Here is a 21955-nt window from a genome sequence, read left to right as displayed (position 1 = left end):
TTCACCAACCTGGGAAATTAATGAAATAAGGTATAGGCATGAATAAAGAGACCCTCTTCAGCTTCCCCAAGAACTGACAGCATTCCCCAAGAATATGTTCGGAACTGGAATAGGTAATTTGTGGCTTTCCCTGCCACTTCAACATAAGTAAGGTATCCAATGACAAACAGCACATTTGTGCTGTTGAACACAAGCTGAGGAAGATAGAAAACTCTACTCCAGTCTTCAGTGGAGAATAATTAATTCCTGAGCCTGGCTGGCAATCTGCATGTAACAAAAGAGCTCCAACTGTAGGAAACCCAGAGCTTCAGCTGTAGGAAACTGCTCATAGCTACTGAAGAAACTCCTGCTGGGAGGGCACGGCCAGGTTTCTGGCTGGTTTCAGTGAAATCACCCCAGGAGACCCAGCAGAAAGCCTTAGCAGCAACAGCAGTGAAAAAAATTGGCTCCCCACAATGCCCCTACAACACCCTGTAAATAGAATAATGATAACAGAATAACTTAGGGGCAAAAGTGTCTCACTGTGTGGCAAGAGTGGACACTTTCTCCTTGCATTATTTGAAAATCAGTTGTGTCTGTGGCTCTCTGATCGAAGAAAAGCCTCAGCCTGCGAGTGAGATGGGCCCTGTTAATGGAAGGAATGCATATCATTGCATTAAAAATGTGTCCCATGTTTTCTGAACATATGGGCTGCAAGCTGTAGGAAGGGAAATATGACCTCACCCCAAACCTGCTCAGTCAATCCCTCTATTTCAGCTCTGCTGAGGGCAACAAACTTTGTGAAAGACTGCAGGTTTTCCTAACTTGCGTTTAGGAAATGTTGTGTTTGGTTTCCTTCTGCTTCAAATAATGGCCATGTGGTTTGACTAAAACCCTATTTGTTCCAGAGGGGAAATGCCTCAGCACTGAAATAGGGTAGGCATTTAAAAATGTGCTCCCAGTCAAAAAGTGATCATGTAAAAAAGACAAATCCAGTGGTAGTTGGAAAAAGGAAAAGAGGAGAAAAAAAGGAAAAAAAGAAAAATAAAGCAATGAGGGGTTGAATCATCCCATACGGAAGAAAGGGAACGTCAGAGTAGAGGTGCAAAGGAAGAAGGGGAAAAATTAGGAAATGAAGAGTGTAGAACAAGACAGACAACTCTGTCCCTGTCAAAGAATTATTTCTAATTCAGCAGCATTTTTCTATTGCCATGTAATATTTGTACTTGCTTTGCTTCTTGGATAAAGAATAGGAAGAGGAAGAGTTAGAGATCTGTGTGCTGTCGCAGGGCCATGATCTCATTGCAGTGACAGAGACATGGTGGGATAGTTCACATGACTGGAAGGCTGTCATGGATGGCTATGTGCTTTTTAGGAAAGACAGGCCAGGAAGGCGAGGTGGTGGAGTTGCTCTTTATGTGAGGGAGCAACTAGAATGTGTGGAGCTCTGCCTCGGGGTGGATGAAGAGCAAGTTGAGAGCCTATGGGTAAGGATTAAAGGGCAGGGTAACATGGGTGACACGGTTGTGGGGGTCTACTACAAGCCACCTGACCAGGAGGAAGTCATCGATGAGGCCTTCTACCGACAGCTGGAAGTAGCCTCACAATCACAGGCCCTGGTTCTCATGGGAGACTTCAACCGCCCTGACATCTGTTGGGAAGACAGCACAGCTAGGCACAAGCAGTCAAGGAGGTTCCTGCAGAGGATTGATGATAATTTCTTGACCTAGGTGGTGGAGATGCCAACGAGGAGAGGTGCAATGCTAGACGTTGTACTAACAAACAAAGAAGGCCTAGTTGGAGAGGTGAAGGTTGGGGGCAGCCTTGGCTGCAGTGACCATGAGATGGTGGAGTTCAGGATCCTACGAGGAGGGAGCAGGGCAATGAGTAGGATTGCAGCGCTGGACTTCAGGAGAGCTAACTTTGGCCTCTTCAGGGACCTACTTAGGGGAATCTCATGGGGTAGGGCCCTAGAAGGAAGAGCGGTGCAAGAAAGCTGGTTGATATTCAAGTATCACCTCCTCCAGGCTCAAGATCGGTGCATCCCTCTGAGGAAGAAGTCGAGCAAAGCGGGCAGGAGACCTGCATGGATGAGCAAGGAACTCCTGGCAAAACTCCAACAGAAGAAGGAAGTCTACAGAATGTGGAAAAGGGGACAGGCCACTTGGGAGGAATACAGGGACGTTGTCAGAGCGTGCAGGGACGCGACAAGGAAGGCTAAGGGCCAGTTGGAATTAAATCTGGCAAGGGATGTCAAGGACAACAAGAAGGCCTTCTTCAAATACATCAGTAGCAAAAGGAAGACTAGGGAAAACGTGGGCCCGCTGCTGAATGGGGCAGGTGCCCTGGTAACAAAGGATATAGAGAAGGCAGAGTTATTGAATGCTGCCTTTGCTTCAGTCTTCACTGCTAAGGCCAGCCCTCAGGAATTCCAGACCTTGGAGACAAGAGAGGAAGGCTGGAGAAAGGAAGACTCTCCCTTGGTTGAGGAGGATCAGGTTAGAGATCTGTTGTCCAAACTTGACATCCATAAATCCATGGGCCCCGATGGGATACACCCACGAGTGCTGAGGGAGCTGGTGGCCACTCTCCATCATCTTTGAAAGGTCATGGCAATCAGGAGAGGTGCCTGAGGACTGGAAGAAAGCCCATGTCACGCCAGTCTTCCAAAAGGGCAAGAAGGAGGAGCCAGGAAACTACAGGCCTGTCAGCCTCACCTCCATCCCGGGAAAGGTGATGGCACAGCTCCTCCTGGAGGTCATCACTAAGCATCTGGAGGACAAGAAGGTGATCAGGAGTAGTCAGCATGGATTCACCAAAGGGAAATCCAGCTTGACCAATCTGATAGCCTTCTGTGATGGAATGACTGGCTGGGTAGATGAGGGCAGAGCAGTGGCTGTTGTCTCCCTGGACTTCAGCAAGGCTTTGGACGCTGTCTCCCATCACATCCTTGTAGGTAAACTCAGGAAGTGTGGGCTAGATGAGTGGACGGTGAGGTGGATTGAGAACTGGCTGGATGGCCGAGCGCAGAGGGTTGTGGTGAATGGCGCAGAGTCAAGTTGGAGGCCTGTGGCTAGCGGTGTCCCCCAGGGGTCAGTCCTGGGTCCAGTCTTGTTCAATATATTCATCAATGACCTGGATGAAGGGACAGAGTGCACCCTCAGCAAGTTTGCTGATGATACTAAACTGGGGGGAGAGGCTAACACACCAGAAGACTGTGCTGCCATTCAGAGGGACCTGGGCAGGCTGGAGAGGTGGGCGGAGAGGAACCTCATGAAGTTCCACAAAGGCAAGTGCAGGGATGAAGAATCCCATGCAGCAGTACAGGCTGGGGGCTGACCTGCTGGAAAGTAGCTCTGCAGAGAAGGACCTGGGAGTGCTGGTGGACAACAGGTTAAGCATGAGCCGGCAATGGGCCCTTGTGGCCAAGAAGGCCAATGGTCTCCTGGGGTGCATGAGGCAGAGTGTTGCCAGCAGGCGGAGGGAGGTGATCCTGCCCCTCTCCTCAGCCCTGGGGAGGCCTCACCTGGAGTCCTGTGTCCAGTTCTGGGCTCCCCAGTACAAGAGAGACATGGAGCTACTGGAGAGAGCCCAGCGGAGGGCTACCAAGATGATGAGGGGACTGAAGCATCTCTCCTATGAAGGAAGGCTGAGAGAGCTGGGCCTGTTCAGTCTAGAGAAGAGAAGACTGAGAGGCGATCTCATCAACGTGTACAAGTATCTGAAGGGGGAGTGTCAAGAGGATGAGGCCAGCCTCTTCTCCGTGGTGCCCAGCAACAGGACAAGAGGCAATGGGCAGAAACTGAACCACAGGAAGTTCCATCTGAACCTGAGAAAAAACTTCTTCACTGTGAGGGTGACAGAGCACTGGATCAGGTTGCCCAGAGAGGTAGTGGAGTCTCCTTCGCTGGAGATATTCAAAACCCGCCTGGATGTGATCCTGGGCAATATGCTCTAGGTGACCCTGCTGGAGCAGGGAGGTTGGACTAGATGATCTCCAGAGGTCCTTCCAACCTAAACCATTCTGTGATTCTGTGAATCTGTGAAAGCTCATCTGTTAGCTTGTTTATTGAATAATGATACTGTTTTTTCAAAAGCAGTATTTCATTTTTTTCACTGTTTGCCTGTCTTTCCTGTTAATCAGATCAGTGGAGGAGTGTAAGGCTTTCTGCTTAATGTGAAACAATCTAGTGGTAAAATGATGCATGGCACAAAGCAGCTCATAGAATTGCCACAAGTTACTTACCAAACCCTCCTCTAAAAAAACTCCTGTAGTTAAGGTGTACCAACAAATACGTTATAAATTTAGCAACAAATATACTATAAATTCAGAAGTGTCTCCACATGCAGGCCTGTTTTTTGCATTCTCATTGCTCTAAGCCACATCTAAATCAGTAATGCAAGCATCCTCTTTCAATTAGTAGCAAAGACAATTGAAAAATTATTCAAAAAAAATTGAAAAACTACGATTAATAGCTACTGGCAAGATATTAATGGCACTGATTATACTTATATGGTCCAATAAAGAATCAATGGGCCAGATCCTGAGGTGAGAATAAAGTGATGTCATCAGAGCTATTCTGCTTTAATATACCAGGTGAAGATCATGCTCAATGTAGCCAAATGGGAAAGCCATGTTGCACTCTTGGTTCCAGGATCTAATTACCTGGAAGTGCTGGGGAAGAACAGAAAACTGTGTTACTTAATAGCTCTCTGTCTGAACAGATGAAGGGCTTATTGCCTGTGATTAGTACTCCAGAGCGCACTGTAGTTAAACAGAAGGATATCTGTGAAAGATATAATTGGCCAAAAATAGATCGGCTGGTACTCTGCTTAAAATGTGAAAATGGAAAGAGGGACAAAATTCACACTCAGCATTGCCTGGTTTCCAGATGACCTTCTTCAGTCCTGTCATTAAGCCCATAGAACTTTTATTCTGTTTATGATCAGGCTGATGGGTGAAACTCTGGCTAATTCCGGTGTGGCTAATGCCACTGTGCAGTAAGGTCAACATAAAGATGCAGGCTGTGATTTCTGTGCTCTGGGCAAGTGTAAAGGAAGACAGAATAAATACCTTTTGAAGTATTTTTTGTGGGCAAAACTGAATGGTAAAAACGTTAATTGTTTACACTTTCTGCCAGCAGTGTAAGAACAGCGTGTGTTCAGATGTGGAGTCAGACTCCTGCTGAGGAATATGATCAAGATAAAACAAACGCCAAGAGACTGATAAAACAGTGCAAATGACAGTACTTGCCTGGCTTGGTGGAGAAGATGGAACAGGACAGAAATACTAATAAAGTGAGGTCACTCTATGAGAATATCAACCTATGGAGGCAAGAACATTAACAACAACAAAGCCTGATAAAAGACAAAAATGGAAATATCACATGAAGAGAACACACATTTACACAGAATGCAATTATAGATAGATGGTGAGATATTTTGATGAGCTCCTTAATGAAGAGCTCAATAAAGGTGAACGCCAATTGGTTGAGCTCACTGTGGAAGAAAGGAATTTTGACAAGTTCCAAGACACATCATGAATTTTCAAACATAAGGCTCCAAGTATCAACCCACTGATTGCACTGAAATGTTAAACATCTGAAGACATGAGTCAAACAAACTCTTCACACTCATTTCATTTGTTTAGAGGTTTGAAAAGAAATCAGAGGACTTTTTAAAAAGAGAAAGTCATATTCCCAATTTTGAAAAAGGGGCATAAAACAGAAGAAGGGCTAAGGCATTCACTTCCCTTTTATGGCTGATAACAGCTTATCTCTAAGGTCCCTTTATATTAACTGATTCAACCTGTAGAGGAAATATAGGTTAAATCATATTGGAATCCATGTGAATTTTGCAGAAGGTGTTCAAACTTCCAACTTAGCTACTAGTTGAGAAAAGTCAGAAATATAACCAGAATACATTCATATTTTAAATCACTTTCATAAACAGGTAGTAAGTTCCCATGTAATGACTTTTAAGACACACAAAATAATTTAGAAATGCTTAATAAAGTGATTAGGTTGTCCTGACTATATATGTGTGATTCCAGAACGCTGTAGAAGCAAGGAATGACATTTATGTTTCATTTGACACCAGGCCGTAAATTGCCCTGGTAACTCTGGACAAGCATAAAATAGATAATCACTGATTTCAGTAATGAGATCATTTACTCAAAACTGAATTTCAGCAGGCCTTGGGAATGGTAAATGATTCCATATTGTCTCCATCCATGGCTCCTGCACTAGGAACTGATGGTCAGGCTGATGTGGCAGCTGCACTAAATGCCTTGACTCACAGAAGTCTCTTCTGCTAAGGCAACTCTCTTGAGACAATACAAAACATGAGTGTAGTGGCAAAACATGGACGAGCTGGCCTTAGCAAAGATCTAGCCATTGACTTAGATTTTGCTAACTGCTCAGGGAAATTGCCATGTTTTGTGTCCCTAGCTGTTGTATCCTTGTATGTATCCTTGTGCAATATTTCTCTACCGTTTTTCTATTACTACAGTCCTCATCACCATTATCCCCTACCTCTGATATAGTATTTTTTCAGCGGACATTTACATATCACACATATACTTTTGTAGAACTTATTATCTCTTATATTTAAAAAGAAAACGTAGTCTCTCATTTCTCTTTTTGAACAGCTGCCTTTCTGTTCTGACAATAGCTGAAACAGAACAAAGATTCTCTTCTCACAGTGCTTTTTTTGCTTACCACATTATTCACAGCTTCCCTGTTTTTCACCTTCAGTATTTTAAAAGGCAGAAACTGAACTGGGTTTGATGCATTTCATTTCATCTGAGAAATAAAAGAAATACAGGGTTGAAAGCTTAGAAACGGACAAAGGGTTATTGGAACGTATGACTTCTCTTGCACTTTGTCTCCTGTAAGGCTTTCCTCTTAATATTAAAAGCTGATGATTCAGTACAGAGTATAGCATAGGAAAAATTACTCAAAAGTTACTTTCACTATATTCAGTAAACACTATAACCCCAAGATGTGCTATCGTATTCTAAACATACATGGAGGAACATTTGGACGACTTTGATGTATACAGTTTGACAAACAGATATGTTTATGTCTCCACATATACAGATGGATTACATTTATGAAGAAGAAATACTCACACATGCGAGATACAATGGTTATGGCTTCTTTTCCCTCTTACAACTTGCTTTATGTATCACTACTGCTTTTTTAATCCTGTGCAGCTATTTACTTTGAAATTGTAGCAAGCAGAAATAAACCTTTTTCTGATCCTGATAACTTGCACTCTCTGTTTGGTATCTGACAGCTCCCTTTCTGATTTTGTCTTGATGTTATTCTGTTTGCAAATACAGAGAATGTTACAATTTTGGTCTGACTTACAAGAGTTTAGAAATGCGTTTTCACTTCCTTCCCAGGGGGCATTGTTATCCTTCTGCAACTCTATTGTCTGATCTAGCAGAAGGAAGCTTACCACGTTGAGCTTTTGATGTGGATTCCATTTAAAACAGTGCAGAGTATCAGACTAGTGATCCAGAGTTGCAAAGAGTAAAAAACAAACAGCAAATTTTCAGAGAGCTTTTATGACTTCAGCTTCAGGAAAAACATTAATACTCATAGCCAAAGGATAGAGGAGCAACATCACAATTTATCTTTCGATGGGTCTATCAAAAATTAGTGATAAAATCGGCAGCAAAACTCAGGACATGACTGAACTGTGATTCACCTGGAAAAAAAATATTATATAGCTTTGTAAAAATTCACACAGATATGATCTAGTTCAGGTTAACTTTGAAAGAGAAAGATGACAAGTTAATGGAAGCTACAATAACACTTTGGTTGAGACTTAATTAGTGGGAGCCATCAGACCTTTCATTTTGCATGTCATTAATCTTTTTCTATCAAAATTGTTTTAGCAAATCACATTTCACAACATTCTGCGCCTGTCTGGCAGCTGAATCCAAATTCTCTGGGATGAAATTATCTTTGGTTGCTCTGGTTTACTCTAACATGTGGATCAAAAGTTAAATCACACCCAGTTACCACCTGTTTTGGCACCACTGTTCAAGAAATTCTTTTGTACGAAAGGCCAGAATTAGCATAGGCACTACTGACAAATGAAACAAGTTATCTCTAGGAGGATTTATCTTGGCATCATGATACTCTTCTGCATTGCTTGAACTCTGTAGTAAAGCTTAACTTCTGGGAATGCGTACAGCTCAGCCTGGAAAACAAAAAAAGAAGTAATTTCTGTGGATAGTATAGCAACTTGCTTCTGAGATCTTTGTTGGAAATATGTAAATGCTAAGACATGTAATTCAATGACATATTAAGGATTTTGCATTGCAACATTTGTTCAGTGTAATGGATTAGAAATAATGACTGTTTCAAAGCTTATTTTGATCTTGCTGTTACTCCTGGACTCCTCCTGATCCTCTCAGTTGACATACTGGGAAAAGGTTTTTCCAGCCAGTTCAATGAAAGCCTTTAGTAGAGAGTCAAAGAGAAGGGGACTTCTGTGTAAGCAGCTAATCCTAAATATTTGAAACCATTCCTCATGCCACTGAAGACAGATATTAGTTTTCTAAATGAATGTACCTCAGAGCTGAAATAGTGATGTTGCATTCCCTTAGCCATAGGTGTAAGCACGGGGAACAAGCTGCTGATGTGACATTCCTGGCTGGGAAATCAACAGTTGAAATGCACATTAGATACTCATATTCTGCCTCTTGGCTGCTTTAACTCATACCCATCTGTCAGTATGGCAGTATGCCTGTTAACAGTGGTATATGTCAATTTTCTAGGTCCTGAGACAAATTGAAGATACACTTAGGTGAGCAGCTTGAGTATGACACTAAGGGTATCCTCTTCTGCAAGAGTCACTGTTTGGATGATGATAAAAATAATGTTTACACTTGTGTGATCATACCTATTGACACTAGTGCCAAGTCTGTGATACAGAAGGAGAAGAAAATTAGGAAAAAGTTTATGAGCACACGTAGTTGCAAAAAGGACAGTCTGCATTTTGTGGACAGTGTGAAAGAATCTTTAAGACTGTAAGCAACATAAAACATAAGCTTTGTGATCTAGGAGTACACAGAATATTTTCTTCAGAAAGCAAATGCAGATGATATACTTTTATGAGTGGTATTCAGGACACAATTTCAGCTACAAATATTCCAGACTAACTCTCAATGCCATGTGCAGCTGAAAAATTAAGCTGCAATGCAATGAGTGGCACCAGGATGTGATTGTTAAAAATTTATTTTGCTGGTTGGCTTTTTTTTATCTCCTTATATAGATAATTTTCAACCTATGGATTGCTCATGACCTGTTTGCTTGATATAGGTGGCATTTCAGTAGTTTGAAGTGTCCTTTCACAGAGAGAATATTGCTTTTTCTTCTCAGTCTGAGTTCTGCTTCAGCAAGGAAATTAAGTTCTTAATGTATTTCATTAGGATGAACTTAAAGTCTGGCATGAACTTAAGTGCTTTGTTGAACTACTGATACCTGTGAGTATCATCTTCATAAATTGCTTGAATTAATCAAAATACTCTAATCAGTAAATAAACTTTATTTTGGATAAGGCTGTATTCATATATTTAGTTTAAATATAAGGCCTCTTCCCTCTGAATGGCTCTCATAAGGAAAATGAGTGATCACAGCCCACATGTTGGGGGGAGCCAAGGGCTCCCTATTAAGTGTTTCCAGCAGGTAGATCTCACTCCAGAAGGAGGTGGAGCTGCCTCATGCATCATTCTGCATTGTGTAACCGATATCTGTGGAGAACCAGGATAAAACAGGCTTTCAGTCAGCAGCGTAACTGTTAAACTTCCTGCAGTGTTGTTTGTTCTACAGTTTTTCTTTTTCACACAGTGGGGCTACAGCTGAAAGCCTCAGACCTTGTCCTTCATGATTAAATGGATCATGTCCATTTGAGCCTATGCTCAAAACCTATTGGCTATTCAACAGCGTCATTTGAAAGAACATAGTTTATTTTGCACGAATGTGTATGGGCATGCAAAATCAGTGCAAGCAACTATTTTTCATGTTCTCTGAGCTTGAGACAAAAGTATATGTGCACACCACTCTTCCATGTATAAAATGGACCTGTTTTTGTGGAGCTGGAGGAAAAACAAGGAGAAAGCACGAGAGGTGCTTTTGGTAGTTTGAACAGTTCTGCTTCGGAAGGCCAAAGGTAGAAGACTGACAGTGAACTGTAATCACGGAGCTGCCAATCAGTTTTTAAGTAAGTTAAAAAGAAAAGAAGAAAAAATGGACTTCTCTTTTAGGAAAATTGCTGCAGTGACAGCATCGGTCTGTTGGACTTGATCCACCTTCCACCCTTGCCCAACCATGTATTCTTCATAAAGCGTGTAGGAGTGCCTTGCACATACATACACCCTTTGAGCACTTGTGTAGTTCGATGCGGCTGATTTCCATGTGCGGTCATGAAGAACAATGGCAGAGATGGCTTCCTATGTGAATAGTGTGACATGGTAGAGCTGTGCTGCAGTGTGGCATTTCAGCTGAGGAAGGGGTTTGGCTCTCTTTCCTTAATCCCAGCCTCCTGACATGCTACTTACGGATATACAACAGGTTGCAGCTTCCCTCTGATTCATTAGATTTCGAGCATGGGCTCGGGGAACTGGAGAGGAGCTGTAGTACAGCAGAAAGAACTTAAGTATTAGCAAGTTTGCAGTAGGATCGTGGACATGAGCTAGAGAACAGGCCAGACACCTTCCAGTCCCCCCAGAAAAACTGTGGCTCAAAAAGAATGAAATGTTAATTCTCATTGCAACAGGAGGTGCCTCTCCGTTTGTCCGTCTGTCTATATATTTCTCCTATATCGCTCCTGTGAATGGTGAGACGAATGCCTCTTATATTCAATACCTTAATTTGCACATACGCTCTTCCTATCCCCCAGTGCAGACATACTTGTATTCCCATTTTATAGATAGGAAAGCTGTGCTTTTTACTGGAAACTGATATGCTTGGAATACTTGCAACAAGAAATTTATTTTTGAACAAATTAAGCTCTGCAGGGAATCTAGCATCTAGGATATGAGCTGAGCTGGAGAGCAGTCCACTCAAATAAGCAGCGATTTCCCAGAAACATTTTTAATGACATGAGAGGAGAGAGAAATAGAGAGAAATATAATTTCTGTCTGAATTGCTCATGATGTTGCCACTCAAACTATTATTGAACTGTTCAACTTGAGACTATCAACAGATTTGACAAGAAATGCACTCCCTTAAATTTTACGGGATCCTCATTTTTCCTGCCAGAATGTGACTACTGAATAAATAAAAGTAGGCTTCAGCCTGGAGTTTTAAATAACTTCCACGTTTTTTTTAGTGCCTTCTGTATAAACTGAATAAATAAAAGTAGGCTTCAGCCTGGAGTTTTAAATAACTTTCACGTTTTTTTTAGTGCCTTCTGTATAAAGGTATATACCTTTTGAGAACCAAATTTACCTCCTATGATCAAACTTCTATTGTTTTTGATAGTAGTTTTCCTAAAATAAGTCAAACCCTCCTGAACTTGATCAACACAAATTTTCATTATAATGAGTTGGGTGTTTCTTTTATGTGAAAGAAATCTAAGCAGGTTTTGTCCCTCAATGTTTGAACGTATGACATCTGTAAAAGTTTTCTAAATAAAAAATGGAGTCACTTAAAAAAATAGTATTTAAAAAATACTGATGATCATAAGGGAGATGTAGTTTTAATTATGAGATCAGAAATCTGCTACGTTATTTATGCTCTTGTAAGATCACACAGCTCACTTAACAAATTCTAAACAGTGATATAACAATAATTTAACAGTGTGAATGTGTTATTTCTGTTTTTATTTTATATTGAAAAGAAAATGCTGATTTTTCTTTTACAGCAGTGGCAGTGATTATCTTTTAATTTTTCTGTTTAGTGCAGTTTTCTGTTTAATGTTTTAGAAGCTGGGTTTTAAAATACTGCAAATACATAAATGAGAGTAGGTAAGCTTTCAACTGTTGTATATATCAATCAAAAAAAAATCAAAAAAAAAAAATCAAACCACATTTCCAAAGGAACACCAGAGAGCTTTCTGTGGAAGTTGGCAGATACATAAAGGCATTATTTTGCAGATATTATTGTTGATAGGTTTGATATATAGCAAGGTTTGTCTGAGCCAATGGGATATTGTCTTCTTAACAAATCTCATCATGCCAGCAGTGCTGCTTCTAGAGGATGTCTTATCAGCTGCAACCAGAGTCTGCTATACTTGCACTTGCGTTCATAGCCTGAGAGGAAAATAAATTGTACCCGAGCAGTTAATAAGAAAGAATTATTGTGAGTGAGATGCATGACATTATGAGAAAGCATGGTGTTTTACTGACTAAATGTTTCTCTGCAACCGCCCCCATCTTCGCTCGCTTGGCAGCATCCCTTCCTCCCTCCTCAAAAAAGCCCAGGTTCAGTGTAAATGAAATGAACGTTTCATTTCTGCAACAGAGTCTCTTTAAACACTGTTACTGATGTGCTATTCTATTTCAAGAAGTATACTTATGATATTTCTCCTCTGCATTTTAATATAGACATTGGAGAGGGCTAGAGAAGCATTCCAATACCGTCTGTGTTATGATAACATGCATCTTCATTTCCGCTATCAGTGCAGTTATACATGCATATATACAAACATATTACCATACTCTGTGAATAAAGAGATCTGAATATAACCCTTCTTTTTCTGTGAGTTAGCAGAGCCACTCCTGGAAAATGAAAGAGTTATAGTACTGAAGGTATGCAGTTTATGGGCCAGTGCTTCCCACCTTACATACGTATAGGGACCCATTTAAATTAATGGAGCCACATATGTAAAGAAGTGTGGCCAGCCTTTGGTCTTTCAGTCAATTCCTCGCAACCATTGCTCTAGGAATCAGAAAGAATGGGTCTTTTAATAATTGTAGGCACATATGGTGGCTAATAAACACAGAGGCAAATGCAGGCATACTGTCACACAGCTTTACTTTCTTTTATGGTGGTCTGTACCTAGGTCTTGATTAGCCAAGCAATTAAGCATACATTGAGCTTTACACCCCTGCTCAAATTGCATTTCAGGTAAGGAGGAATGCAAGCTCTTTGCTAAACTGTGACCTCTATTGATAGCAAGTCTGAATAGGAGAATTAAATATTATATTTTAATTGTACTTATGAAATTTTGCTTCTTTGTAATTCAGCTACATGCCAGTTTGTCACAGCAGTGCTGTCGTGCGGAGTGTCTCAGAAAGAACTTAGGCTTCTTATGCAGAAACCACATCTGAGGGAATTGTTCAGTATTTTATTGCTTTGAAATGTAAAGTGACTGTGAAGATCAAAGTACAAGAGAAAAACATTGATAAATACAACACCATTACAACTACTAAATGTTCTGGACTTCCTGAGTATCATGAATTTATGGATCTCACAACATTCCCAAATAGAAACTAAACCCTAAAACATTTTTGTCGACATTCGTAGTCAGGTTTATAAGTAGACAATACTATAAGAAGAAATAATCACCTTCCAGTCTGTGAGGGGCATTATATGGCACAGGCGACTGACCAAGACAGTATCACATACTTCTGTGTATTGATGACACCAACAGTCCATTTTTAACATACTTGGAAATTGAACTTGTATCCTTCTTGCCTATATTCTACTTCCTTTCTCTTGACTTTTGTCATGGCTCAGATTTAGAGCTTGTCAGCATCAAAATTCATGAAGGAAATTTCGAGGATCACAAATTTAAAATGTGATTTCATTGTTTTAATGCAAATGTACATTTCTGATCAACTGCATTCTGATAAACGCAATCTTCTTTCTGACTAACATTGAATTTGTTAAGCCAATAGGAAAAATAGCAATCTGTTTAAGAAATCCAGTCATTTAACCACAATATTTTGGTAATGCATAGGCAAGTTTTGAAATTTCTCTGAAATCCAGCTCAACTAAAACTTTCACATCAGTTTAACAGTATAAGAAGGTTCAAGATCCCTTTTTCAGTGAAGCAGTCTATGTATGTATGTATACATTTGTACATGTATATATATAATATTGAATCATTGCACAAATATGCCTAAGTTCATATATTTTTCTGAGGATTCTGGTTGACTCTTAGATAAGTTTTCTGTATATATAAGAAAAGAAATGATCAGGTGTTTGAGATTTGCAGAAACAGTAATCATACAGTGCATCAAATCTGCATGTGTTGGTGAAAATACAGTCACCACAAAATGTATTATGCAGAGCAACCAGTTGATTTGATTAATTCCTATTCAAAATAGAAAAAGAGTAGGAAGATTTATTTCTTTTTATTATTCTGCACCACCAAAGCAAGTAAGAAGAGAAGGGGACAAGGGATGAACTGAATCCAAATTAAGATTGAAACAAGCAATATTCATAAATTCATATCCATGTTGTTCTCCCAGAGCTTTGAATTTTGTCCTGTTCTTATCTAGGCCATCCTCCATATGGCTCCCTGTGCCTGAGTTTTTTCACCTTGAATTAGTTCTTCATGCTTTCTCCTTACCTATCTATAGCCTTTCTTAAAACTCATATTTTAAAGGTCTGAGAATTTAGGCTCCTCTTCTCTATGATATTAAGAAAATATTAAAAAGGACCTGCATTATAATGTTTTCTAAATAAATCTGTGGTTTAAAATGCATGCTCAGTCATTTTACACCTATTTGCAGTCCATATCAGGATATGCGAGTGTATCTGTAATGAATTCCACTCCATGCTGATTCTTGAGTATTGCCATGTCCAGTTCAGAATTTTGTTTGAGACAAAACGCACTGAGTAACTAGGAAATCAGTAACCTCATGAGGCTATTTTCATGCAGAGAAACATCTGGTGCCCTAGAACAGAGTCACAAGCTTAAGAACATGTAGACGACTATGTACGCTTGTTAACCATGAATGGACAGAGAGACATTACAAATGGATAAAACTAAATCCATGTAGGAGGTTTTTGAAGAAGCAGCTGCAAATCAATATTTCCTAAAATGGCTGAGAAGTAACCACTCAAATAGAGAGTGATTTGCAAGTGGGAAAGAAGTTATTAGGGAAAAGACAGTGTTGTAAGAGAGCTGGCTGCAGCTTCAGCCAGCAGGAAGTGAGAAAAGGCTACGGAGCAGCATGATCTCCCCCCTTTCCCTGTAATACACACATATGCCACTGTTTTATATCTCACTCTTGGTGCTGTAATAATGTGTTCATAACAAAATAATGTCTTATTGAGGCAGTCATAACCAGCCTGGAAAGAGAAAAAAAGAGAGAGGGGAGGGGAAGGGGGGAGAGGGAAGGGGGGATAAAAGAGAAGCATTGGACCAAGCACGAGACATGGAGTTCAAATCTTCATTTGAATACTGAATAAAAAGATCCAGATTAAAAGAAAACACTGTTTAAGACTCTTGCATGTTTAGAGCTGTTATGACAGTTTTAGCTAAGTTGCCTTACTTGTGCTTAGCGTCAGTGGGAATTAAGCTTAAAATTAAACATGTCCAAAATTATCTGGACATAGTAAACTGGTGTCTTAATAATACAGATGCAACTAAGGAAAGTCTACTCCAGAGGAGTGAATATGCTTTGCAAGGCCGCAGTTCTGCAAGGCCGCAGTTCTCCAGTAACAAACCAGTAACTGCAGGTTGTTTTCAAAGTACATGGAGAGCTCTGGTTTCCATTCCCGAGTGAAAGAGGGGACACTGTGAGGATAGGTCTCAGAACTGATTTTGTCTCCCTGGAGGTCATCAGTCCCCATCAGCACACGGTCAGATGCATTTAAACATGCAATTAGGTAATTTTTTTTTCATCTGTAGCAATAGTAAGAACAGTTGCATGTTAAAAATTTTCCAGTTAAAAAAAAAAAAGCTTGTCTGAACATGTCCTGAATGAAGATGGTAGCCTAAAATCAGGGCTCAGATCTACTGTATGTTTAACAGTACATAAACTTAAAGGTGATAGTTGATACTTCCCATTAGTGAGAAGGGAAACTCTGTGGTTAAGAATAAATCCACCCCAAGATGTAGACTTTCAGGTCCAAAACCCGAAAAAAAACCCCTGTATTTAAAAAAAAAAAAAACCATACATTAAATTTTTGACATTTTCCTTGCAAAAGAAACATTTAAAGAACAAAAGCAGCCCTTCATGAATACTGCAAAAAGGTATGCAACATTTATATGTTTTTTCAATCTAAAACAATGTTAAAAAGACTGAGAGATGTGGCAGAATCTTCCCTCCCAGTTCTTGCAAGAGCAGTGTAAGCTACTGCTCCATTCAGCAGGAGGTTGGCACCTTCCTTCAAAGCCACAAGAATGAAATACAGGGAATTTGCCTTATGTGCTTTAGTTCAAGGTTATCCCAACCCACTGATGAAGGTAGCTTGGGCTAACCTTGCTTACTCTAGCATGATAGCAGACTCTGTCCTGCTGAAACTCAAATGTAACATTTCAAAGAGTGTCAGAAGGGATCTTCTTGGCAGCCGGTGCTGGCATTCATTCTGCCAGTGTAACGTTGCTACTGACATGTAAGTAGGTAGTTGCATAAACTACTATCATTCTTCTTGTTTGTTCTGCACCTTTAAATCTCAAGGTACCAGTTGATCCGCTGAGTTTGGCAGAATGTTGAACTTTATTCACTTACTTTTTCTTCTTCCCACCTCATAGCTCTGATTCATGTTCAGGTAACTGCCCATCTTATGTGCCAGATAAGGCTTAAGCTCCCTGGAAAAATAGTCTGTGGTTACTTAATATGAGATATGTATAACAGCACCTGTTCTATGCTCAATAGGGAACTGAAATCCTTTTGGAGAAATACTATAATTCAGTGTATCTGTCAAGGAAAAGACTTTATTTAGTAGAGAAGTAGGATCTTGCAAGACTAAATACTGGTTTCCTACCTGATTATTAGACAGGTAATCAGGCATCTCTTCACATGGTCCGAACAAATTCTAGTCTCTTAGATTGCAGGTGGTGCAGGGTTTTTTGTCATCTCCCTTTCTCTCCACTCCCATTGCTCCCTAAAGTGCGTGCTGTGGGTTAGTTCATCCTCTCAAGCTTTCCCTCCAGTAATTTTCATCTGATCTGCTGAACTATCTAACTTTGTTAGATGTCTACTGTAGGTAGTCATAAGCTGCAGCAACCAAGCCCTTAATCCAAACAAGAGAAAGAAAACTCATTATTCCTTTCCGTATTTATGCCAGATGCAAACATCATCTATGATACTTTTCAAATTTAGGCATACATAGTTTTCCTACACATCTTTTTAGACTGGTAAGTGCCCCGCAGCTGAGGTAAGCACTGACACTAATCAGGCTAAGGCTTAGGCCCACAACACACAAGGGCTGAATTAAAGGGGAAACTTAATTTTGGCATTTCTTGATTCGTGAACACTTGAATTTGCAATCTCTCTCTCTCTCTTTTTTTTTTTTTTTTTTTTTTAGCACTGTTTGAGTAATCTTCTGTTACCTGAATGGGCTAATCTGCTGCAGCTGCTGCATCTATCAGTTGCCCTTGATAACAATACCTGCCTCGTTCCCCCTGCCTGGTGTGCATTTGCATTATGAGTGATATGATATCACTGTACTTATGCCAGTTTACCCCAGTTAAGCATCTGGCCTACTACTGCCAATTAGGAATGGACTGATTTATTTGTTCTGGCCTGCCTTCTTTGCTTAATAGTACCCCTTCTTCATAATACTAATGTACCTGCTGAAGCAGAAAAGTTTAATCAAAACACTTGCTGACAGCCCTCTGTTACGTGTAACCTTCTCCACATGATGCTTAACATGCTGCTTACAGTACCTGAATGAAATTATTTTAAACTTTTCTCTATAGAAAATGATCAAATTCCACGTTTACTTAGAAACCTCACTTTTCCTTTGGGATGCTAATTAAAAATAAGCTTTAGAAAGTAGAGAGGATGAAGAAGACAATGAGTAAGAAGAACAGGAAGCAGAAAAACTGAAAGAGAAAAGTAGAGGAGGGTAGAGGAACTGGGTCATATGAAAAGCAAGGTGAAAAGAGACAAAAAAGGAAGGAAGGAAGCAAGGAAGAAAACAAAATAATTGTCCATTGTGCCACTGGGTTTCTTGTATGAAGGAACAGTATTTACACTCAAGACTGAATATGTTTTAAAGATTATGAAAATAATGTCAGAATGGAGATTTATATACTTGGTACAATGTTCCCCTACCCTGGTGGTTGGAAATAAAGAGTGATTACTAGCTGGGTTTCTGTTTTTGTTGAAGAGGTATCTTTTCTGCTATTACTTTGTTCCACTATATGATCGTATTTCTTTGTACAATTTACATCTGATATATGCGAGTGCCTCCATTTTGAACAGACCATATGGAGAGCTCCATGAGAGCCTAGGGAACCAGAAGTATGCAATAATTAACCATGGTTTCTGTTATTTGCTGAGTAGATGAAAAGAGCTGTGAAATAAGAGGCATTTCATGATGGTTTCTATGTCCTTGTACTGTCCTTTGTTTGGCTGTGCTGCACGAAGAGAAAAAAAAAGGCCATTTTTAATATAGCAATAGCAATTGTGTTGCCATTCACAGCATCCGAACTCAGAAACAAAAGAAAAGAGGATACAGGAAAAGGAGGCACTGAACTATATAATAGGTCAGTGATGATAAACAAAAGGAGAAACATATAGACATACATGTGTATGTTTGCTTACATATACAGGATCTGAATTATGAATATACAGATAAAGGGAGAAAAAGAGAGATTCAGAAGAGATATAAAACAATATTTCTAAATATTGTTAATATATATTTATATATTAATATATCTATATATTAATATATCTAAAAAGAAAAGAATATTAAACTATTCCTAAGAATGTCTCTAATAGCTCTAAAACTTGTTAACCTCTGCTCAGTTAAAGGACTTAAACAAATGACATTTATTTATTTAGTCATTCGAAAGAGAGAAATAGTTTCATAAGTTTTTTATTTAGCATAACATCATTTAATGTAACATAATCAAATATATCTACATGGCCTTAGTTTTAGAATATTCAGGTGCTGGTATTTTAAGCTGGAATATTAACATGGCAGCAGAAAATCAAGTATCAGCTCATTTCTGGAGAATTCATGGGTCATGGTTGGTTTTCCATAATGCAGCACGAAGATAAATGGCATAGGCCCTACTATCAGGAGTAGCTTCAAAGACCAAAAACAGGCTAGCTCCACAGCTGCAGACGTGCTTACGTAGCTCATTGACATGTTGTGCAGAGATAGCCAAGCTCTAATGATGTGGCGCTGTGGTGAACATACTGCATTGTGCCCAAACTATTTAGTTCAGCGGTCCAGAGGCAGTGCTAATACCATGATGATACATCCAGATGTATTGAGAACTCAAACTAAGTGTCTCTGATGCAGAAGAGAGGTTTTTTTTTTTGCTCAGGTGTAGCTAGTGCACTGCATTATATCATCTATATATAACCTACATAGCTTATTGCTGTTACTCCTACACAGACAGAAAGATAGCAAGAAGAAAGTGATTTTACTTTTGACAAGTATACTAAACTTGTTTGGTATAGCTTCTATGGAAATCTACATTCTTTGGAAATCTATATTCTAATGTTCTTTCTCTATGTGAAATCACCTTGCATTATATTCTAGTAGGTCTACGTATACAGCACATATCACAAAGAATGGAAAATGCTCCTCTCAGAAACTGATTATAGCTCTTAAGAATTTTAACTGAAATAGGAACATAGAAGATAGATCCATAAACGTTAGCAGACAAAGGAACCATGCCACAATTCATCTAATATGACATAAACTGTAGCCTTAATCTGTCCGTGCTAGCAGAGAAGTCTTTATTTTCTCCCTCAGCCCAACACTTACATTCTTTAACGACAATACTATACGTAGAATTTGTGACATTCTGACAACTGCTCAACAGTCTGTTCTGAAAATCTTGTTCTGAGAGACTTTAGGATAACAATATGTTTAACAGTGAATTTGCCAGTGAGTATAACACTGGTTTTATCTTGTCTTTTTAAATAGATATTACACAGGTGGATTTTTGACTGAAACCCTGTTGTCCAGCCATTCAGTAATCAGTGCAACTAAAATTTATTTCCTAGCCAAAATCTTTTCAACTATTTTAAAAGAAAAATGGTGGAAGCATGTCTATTGGAGCTATATGGGCAAGAATATTGTGGTACCATTATCTACCTTATCTAACACTGCAAATACTCTAGTCAGTACGCGCTCATTTATGGACAGATGATTGCAAATGATAAAGTTACTGCGATTTAATGTGCTACTCTAGTACAGTGCAGTTCTGTGTTAAGCTGATCAGACCTGGGAAGATCAGTCAGTACTATCTGTTCTGGTGGTGGTATCAAAATATGACATTGCACTGTAGGAAGATGTACAAAGCAGAACTCATATGCATTTAGATGGCACATTGTAGGTCTGACTTAGCTGCCACCAAGGCTTCCTCTATAGTTAGGGAGAGAAATAAATACTTTCAAGGTGCAATTCTGTGGGGTTTTTTAGATAGCTACTTTAGGTTGCCCTTAAATATAAAAGCTTACGTTCAGTGAGACAAATCCTACCCACAATGAATGTAGGCATACTCTAAAAACCAGCTGGCTAGATAGAAAATAAAATGTGTTAATTTCTCCTAAGAACACATCATTCTCCTTACCTGAAAGACTAGGCCAGTATATAGATCACCTTTATCTTAAGAAAATTTATTTTTCCTTAGAGCCACATTTGAGGAGGAGGGAGGAAAGGATTCTGTAAAAGAATGCATAGATAGACTTTATTCAGGATGTTCTTCAATCTATTCCAAAACGGAATAATGTTTAAAACATATCAGAACTATCTATTAAGTTATACTAGTGAGCTTCCTTTTTCCCTCCTCCTTGTGAAAATACTTCCCTTTAAACCCTAATAAAGCATTTTGCAAATATCCTTTTAAAATATTTTATAAAGACTCTAATGCCATCATTCTTCCACATGTTTGCCACATGTTTGATGAACATGTTGGTTACTTCTGAAGTAGAAACTCCTGATTCAAAGACCTGGAGACAGAAGGCATACAAGTATGACCTTACATCCTATAAAGGATGCCCGAAGAGAGCATTCACAGAGCTCCATCAAAAGGTGTTTTGAGAAGCATGTTTACTGTATTTTGTTTCTAAATGCTAGTCTTACATAACAATTTAAGAAATTAAAGTCCTAACGTTCCTCACAATCCTAAGGGATTGCGAGACTTTCCAATGACAGACAAAAGCAATAATTATACTGCTGCATATGCCGTTAACAGACCACCAATTCAAGCATCGAAAGCGCTAGCTCTGAGGCCATCTCATAAAAGCTTTGCAGCATTAACAGGTGATATTTGTTAGCATGTTAATCCCATCAAGCCTCTGAATGAGTCTTGTTTCTTCAATATTCTATCCTCAGGAATACTAAGAAGAGCTATTTATGTTTCCTTTCAACAGAGATTCACCTTTTATTTTTCTTACTATTGCTACATTCTCACCCTTACTCTCACTCACCATCATTCTTCCACACATTGTATTCCTTTTGTCTGCACAGGAAACAGGAAAACAATATCAGCAACAAGGCAGTGAAGAAGAAAAGAGAAATATAATACAATTTTAAGATGCAGAAAAATGCTTACTATGACACGATGGCAACACCAAACATCGTGGGTTTTGCAAGAGTGCTATCAAGACATTTCTTTTCTTTTTTCCTGCAACAATTTTAAGGGCATGTGGAAGTATGGTTATAGTTGCAGGTGCTACCAACGTTTCATCTTGAAACTGTTTTAAATGAGGATTCTTCGAGAGAGGAACGTTGGCTATAATAAGCAGAGAGAAAAGGCACAAACGGCAATCAACTCTCCATTCTATGGCGCATCCCATAGTCACTAGAATATAAGGTCATACTTGTGTGCTTTCTCTCAAAGTCCTTAAAAAAAGAATCATACAGCC

At 39.4% G+C, this 21955-nt stretch overlaps 1 long non-coding RNA gene across 1 annotated transcript in view; it reads left to right on the top strand.

Moving 5' to 3' along the window:
• LOC138066167 (uncharacterized) overlaps positions 1-21955 on the top strand; it is a 62836-nt gene that overhangs the window by 28282 nt on the left and 12599 nt on the right. The window lies entirely within an intron of this gene.

This window comes from Struthio camelus, chromosome 2 (genome assembly GCF_040807025.1).
Source record: "Struthio camelus isolate bStrCam1 chromosome 2, bStrCam1.hap1, whole genome shotgun sequence".
In the NCBI taxonomy this organism is placed as follows: domain Eukaryota; kingdom Metazoa; phylum Chordata; class Aves; order Struthioniformes; family Struthionidae; genus Struthio; species Struthio camelus.
Note: the sequence above shows the minus strand (reverse complement) of the source record. Positions and strands in the feature narration are given on the sequence as shown.